The sequence below is a fragment of the Eumetopias jubatus genome, unplaced genomic scaffold, assembly GCF_037043125.1.
Source record: "Eumetopias jubatus isolate StellerSeaLion01/CBP00866 unplaced genomic scaffold, mEumJub1_p1.0 scaffold_9, whole genome shotgun sequence".
Lineage (NCBI taxonomy): Eukaryota > Metazoa > Chordata > Mammalia > Carnivora > Otariidae > Eumetopias > Eumetopias jubatus.
Genome location: NW_028274815.1, coordinates 34,383,427 through 34,389,431, shown reverse-complemented (window position 1 = coordinate 34,389,431; position 6,005 = coordinate 34,383,427). Strand labels below are relative to the sequence as shown.

The 6,005-nt window shown below is 42.7% G+C and overlaps 1 pseudogene; it reads right to left on the bottom strand.

Moving 5' to 3' along the window:
- Positions 1-5,041: 5,041 nt before the first annotated feature.
- On the bottom strand, positions 5,042-5,668 carry LOC114219649 (small ribosomal subunit protein eS8 pseudogene; annotated as a pseudogene).
- Positions 5,669-6,005: the final 337 nt, after the last annotated feature.

Below are 6,005 nucleotides of genomic sequence, written 5' to 3'. Positions count from 1 at the left end.
TCCTTAAACTTGGGTATGCAGTGTAATCACATGAGATGTTTTTGTTTGTTTGTTTTTGGGGTTTTTTTTTGGTTTTGATTTTTAAATACTGATGCTTCAATCTTACCTCCAGAGATTCTGATTTGATTTGCCATATGGTTCCTCTAAAGATAAAAGTGAATCAAAGTTTGAGAACCACTGCCCTAGAATGAACTCTTCAGCAATGCCAGAGCTGTCCCTAACACAAATGGTGTCTCTGTGAATTACAAAAAAACAAAACAAAACAAAACCTAGTAAGTGGAAGAATTAGTAAAAACATGCCTGTTTCTCAGCCCATGCCATGGTATATGTTTAGGGAGCAGAGTGTGAGCTCGTAAGCCAAGTGTTGTTATGCTTTGAGTTCACACAGGCACAAAATTACAAATTCATAGACCCTGGGTAGAGAAGACAAGATAATATCATCTCTTGGTGATAGTACAGAATCATTTCTGGGGTGCCTGGGTGGCTCAGATGGTTAAGCGTCCCTTTGGCTCAGGTCACAATCCCAGGGTCCTGGGATTGAGTCCTGCATCAGGCTCCCTGCTCAGCGGGAAGCCTGCTTCTCCCTCTGCCTCTCATGAATAAATAAAAATAAAAAATCTTAAAAAAAAAAAAAGAAGAAAGAATCATTTCCATGTAGGGGTAAACAGCCTTTCCCATACCCCATGTGACAAGAACAGAAAAGCCTTAGACAGTACCACTCGGCTTCTTCTTTTCCAGCTTTAAAGAAATTCAAAGGATACACTGTCCACCTGGGGGACTGTGTGCAATGGAGGATGTGCTGGGTTGAGAGGACAGAGGGGGAGATATGATGGAGGAGACAAGATGGCGGGGACCAGTTCACAGGGAAGAATATGAGGCTCTCAGGGATGATGCGGTGCTGGAAAATATGAAATAATGGCTAATTTTGAAAGAAGAAAATAAAGCTGGAAATTAGATTTAGCAATTGCTTTCTTAAATGCTGCATGATTTACAACCTAGACTACATGGGTTATGGGTTTATGAGCATTGCATTGTTGTGGAAAGATGAAAAAAATGAAAGAAAAGATTCCAGATCTCTAATCCTTCTCAGGGATCTATCACTTGGTGAGGGAATTAGGTGTCGCCAACTTACTATACATATAAAGAACAGGGGACCCACCATCAGTGTGGTAGAGCCAAAGATAGAGATTAGATTCAGTGTGTCCCTCCCATCCTCCCTGGCACCGAAAACCAATCTTTCCTACTATACCTTGCGCTGTTTCTTACATAATGCTACTGCTTATTGAGAAATAACTACGTGCACTATGTAGAGATACTATATAGTGCAATGCATGTTAAACACATTACCTTGTTTAATCTTCAGCATCTCTGTGAGGCATGTAGTGTTCACCCCATTTTACGGATGAATAAACTGAAGATGGGGCAGTTTAAGGAACTTAACCAAAGTCACATAGTTATTAAGTCATGGAACAGGTTTTATATCTATGTCTATCTCATTCCCTTCTACCATGTGGTACTGATTCTTGTAAAAATAAAGGAGAAATTCCTTAGGCACTCTGAACTAATTTTTCTCTGTTTATATTCATGGGGTCTAGTTTCTGGGCCACTGAAGGGGCTGAGCTCTGACCTTCCAACCACAGGTCCCATCTCATGCTTCCTGTCTTGCTCAGGTGTTGGAACACATTGGCTGATAAACAAGACTTGCTTTGTTCTCAAGAGCCCCACCTTACACTCACACTTCAGAGAAAATGAAGATCCTTTGTTAGCACAAGACTTTTCCCTATGTCTTCTGTTTATTAATGGAGACATTTGGGAAGAGGCCACTAAGTAATAAAGTGTCTAGGCAAGGCCACTAAGTAATAAAGTGTCTAGGCATCAAACTTGTCATTCATAAATATTTTTTCTGGTCATCTATTTTGTGTAAACCCCTTGGTAAGAGGGGTAACAGTAGATTCAAAGAAGTTTAAGACAAAATTCTGACCTTTAAGGAGCCTCTAATTTGTTTGGGTGGTTAGAGCTTTTGATCCAAACAAAATCACCCAACTAGCTATATCAAAGTATGATTTTCCATCTTAAACATGCATCTGCCTAGTAGACTATTTTAAAACATTAAATAATTTCAAACTTTAAATGGAACACCGATATATAAAACAGACAAAGGCAAAGCTGTTTTGAGTGAAATGGCAGGGTATACCTGGAGCTCCACCTACCCGGTCTCCTCTTTATCTCATCTGGTGGCTTCTGAGGTATCTTCTCAGCACCTGACTCCAAGGAACACAGGTAAAGCACAGCTGGATGCTTGGAAAGACCCCTGGATTCATATTCAGAAGGACCTGGATTGTATTACTAACTCACTAATAACCGTTGGGCAACTCTTTTAATCACATCATTAGGAAAGTCTTGGTTTATGCAAGTTAAACAGGTTTTTGTGTTGTAGGTCTTCTTCTCTGGCTATCGAGACTTCCTTGGAGTGGATGTACTATGTAGGAACATGACCTGGTATACTGTAAGGGAACATGATTTGGAAAGATATCCATGGTCCTTTACCACTCCTCTATCATTCTGTTTTATCCTGGACACTCAAGAAGACAGTATGGAAGAGTGGAGGTTTCACATTCGTAGGCCCTGAGTTAAAGTTGCTCATTCTTTTTGGTCCAGTGATAACAGGGGAGAGAGGCAATGAATGCATTCTCTTAATGCTCTCCTGTTGTTACTAAGGCATTTTTTTTGCAGACTAGAAACAAAGTCTTCTCCAGGCTTATCCAACATTTATGTTACCTATCCCCGTACTTGTTGCTAGGATCATCCCAGCAGCTAGTGTCATCTACTTACCTAGTGTAGTTCATTGCTTCACATTCTTTAAGGACTCTGGTATTTGACTGTCTTCTTCTCTACACTGAGTCTTGCCAACATTGGGAGTTATCTGAGTGTCCATGTAGTCAGCCTATCCAGTACCTCACCTCTTAGTTTCTTGATGTTTTCAACTGCAGTGTGACCTGCAGCCACGCCCACTTCACCCTCCTGTTTCTGTCATCAGAACTGCTTGCTTTCTGAAGTTCTGAGCTCCTTTACTTGCTGAGAAAAATCGGACTATCAAACTCCCTCTTTTCCACCAAATCTACCTCACTCCTATCAAACCTGTTCTTATAGGTTTGATGAAAAAGGTTCATCACCCTTTGCAGTTCTCTTTTTTATGTCCATCAGCCTCTCTTGTCTGTGCTTCCTTCCTATTCTAGGCTGGACAGTCACTAGAATCACTCTCACTAGCATGTTCAGTTTCTATCCCCTGTTTTTCTCTAGCTTCTGTTAAGGCACAAGGGACACTTTCTCTCCTCTTCTTCCTCCCTGTGGCCAGACCTCCACTAGAATAAAATTTCCTGGCTTCTGTTCCTGCATGGATTCGTTTTAGGAGACAAGGAATGACTTACCTAGATGATGAATTTTGGAAGAAGATCTAAGCATGCTTAACTTCTTCTAGATCCTTTTTCAGATTTGCCTGCTTGCAGAGACAGCTTGCACTCCTTGTTTCTGAACTCTGCCTGCCTATGGAGAGCACACATTCTGCTGCACTCCTTGAAGTGAAGGGGGAGGCCTCACATTGTTTATCACTCCCTAAATTTTCGGCCATCCTGCAAACTAGCTTTTATCATTAAAGGTTGTTATGTATTGTTCCCTGTCTTACCAAAAATTAAAAATAGTTCCTAACTCTGAATCAGTGCTTACATATGGGTTCTCTTCCTTTTTACTCAGTTGGCCAAGTATGGCTAGAAGCAAATCATAAATCAATTCACTACTATTGTAAATTTGCAATGATGCCTGGATGGTGCTGGGTGATCTTTCCCTTGCCATTGGTGGGTGCTTTCTTCCCTTCCTGTGGTAGCTCCACTCACACTCTATGATTCTTTTTTTTTTTTTAAGATTTTATTTATTTATTTGACAGAGAGAGAGAGAGAGAGTGAGAGAGGGAACACAAGCAGGGGGAGTGGGAGAGGGAGAAGCAGGCTTCCCACCGAGCAGATAGCCCAATGTGGGGCTCGATCCCAGGACCCTGGGATTATGACCTGAGCCGAAGGCAGTCGCTTAACAACTGAGCCACCCAGGTGCCCCACACTCTATGATTCTTCTGACAACCTTGCCCACCCGGTCCATGACCAGCAGGTGACATCATCTCCTGAGCATCAAGAAGCTAATGTATCTGAAGGTCCTTAAACCTCCACTCCACGCTTGTAATATTATTTCTGTCACTACCCATTTTCTCTTTCTTCCCTTTCCTCTTACGAGAAGCATTTCCTCCCCAATTCCAGGGTGATTTCTGCATCTGTCTCTTGATCCCATCCCTTTCCCCCCTTGTGTTCTTACTCCACTGGTTAATTCCTCTCTCCTTTCTCTCATCCTTGTCTGCTGTAAGTGTAAGTGCTTGTTCTGTGAACTAAAAATATACTCTAGCCTCTCTCATCTTGAATTAAAGAAGTCTCTCCTGTGGCTTTGTATGTCTTTGTAGTTATAGCCAAATCTTGGCTCCAGTCTGTGCTGGTTCTGTTTCCTTGTGCCTCGTTAACCATTCCATCCATTTCCATCAGGTTTTTACTGCCTCCTCCCCTCCTCCCTCCAGTACACATTAAATCAGCCCTAACAAAGGCTTAGCAAGTTTTAATTACCAGCTGTTTATGGAATGCTCCCAAATTTCTTTCTCCAAATCTCTACCAACTCTGTATATGCAAGTGCCACAAAGGATGTCTCTCCGAGCCCCATTAGCACTTCAAATTGGATGATGTCTCAGATAATTCTCATCTTCTCACTAGTCTCTACCCTTCCCCCACAATCCTGTTTCTACTCTTTTTAACAGATGTTTCCTTTCTGAGTTAATGGCAATGTTGTCATTCCAGCAGCCTAAACTAGAAGCTTTGAAATCACTTAAGATTCAGTTTTCCTACCTTGCTCCCACCTGGCCCCCTATTGTATGGTTCCTGTTTTGTTTTTTGGTTTTTTTTTTTCAGGACAATAAACACCTTTATTACATGACCGAAGATAGGAGGGAGATTTATTTGCCTTTCCGGGCTTTGATTTTCCTCAGATAGAACTCTAGCTCCTTGCCCTCTGGCACGTAGCCATCTGCTCGGCCACATTGGCCTGGTCTTGAAGCAATGCACGCAAGAAGCTTGCCCTGCTGGGATTGCTCCTCCAGAAGACTGCTGATTTTGGCATTCTTTTTCCTTTCATCATATTTCTTCTGAATTTTCTTTGATCGTTTTTGGTTTAAAATCTCTTCCTCCTTGGGCGTCAGCTTGGCCCCCTTCTTGCGGCCCAGAGGCAGTGCATAGTGGGACTCGTACCACTGTCGGTACGGTGTGCTGTCAATGAGCACAATACAGTTCTTCACCAGGGTCTTGGTGCGGACCTGTTCGTTGTTGGATGCGTTGTAGACAACATCAATAATCCTTGTTTTTCGTGTACAACACTCAGAGCCCCAGGAGAAGTTCCCCACGTCTAGCCTCAAGGCACGGTACTTCTTATTGCCTCCCTGGACTCGGACTGTGTGTATGCGGCGGGGGCCAATCTTAGTGTTGGCAGCGGGGCATCCCAGCTCATACTTCCGCTTCTTGTGGTAGGGCTTTCTCTTGCCCCCGGTCTTGCGGCGCTTGTGCCAGTTATCCTGAGAGATGCCCATCTCTCTTGGTGCTGGCTGCGAAAGAGCTGTATGGTTCCTGTTGTATAGTCACTGAGTCATGTTGATTCTCTTTAAACATTTCTCAGTTTTGTCCCTTGACTCTTCACTTTTACTATTTTGACACAGTTCAGACTGTCTCTTGCCACCATTGCCATGACCTCCCGGATGGCTTATCTGTCTTAATGGCAGCCCTTCTTCCAAATAGTCCTTTCTAGTGCTACCAAAATGACTTCTGAAATGCAAATCTGATCATGTTACTCTTCCACTTAGAACTCTTTCTGGTTTTGCAATTGTCTCTAGAATGAATATCCAAATTCCTTTTCCTGGCATGTAATAC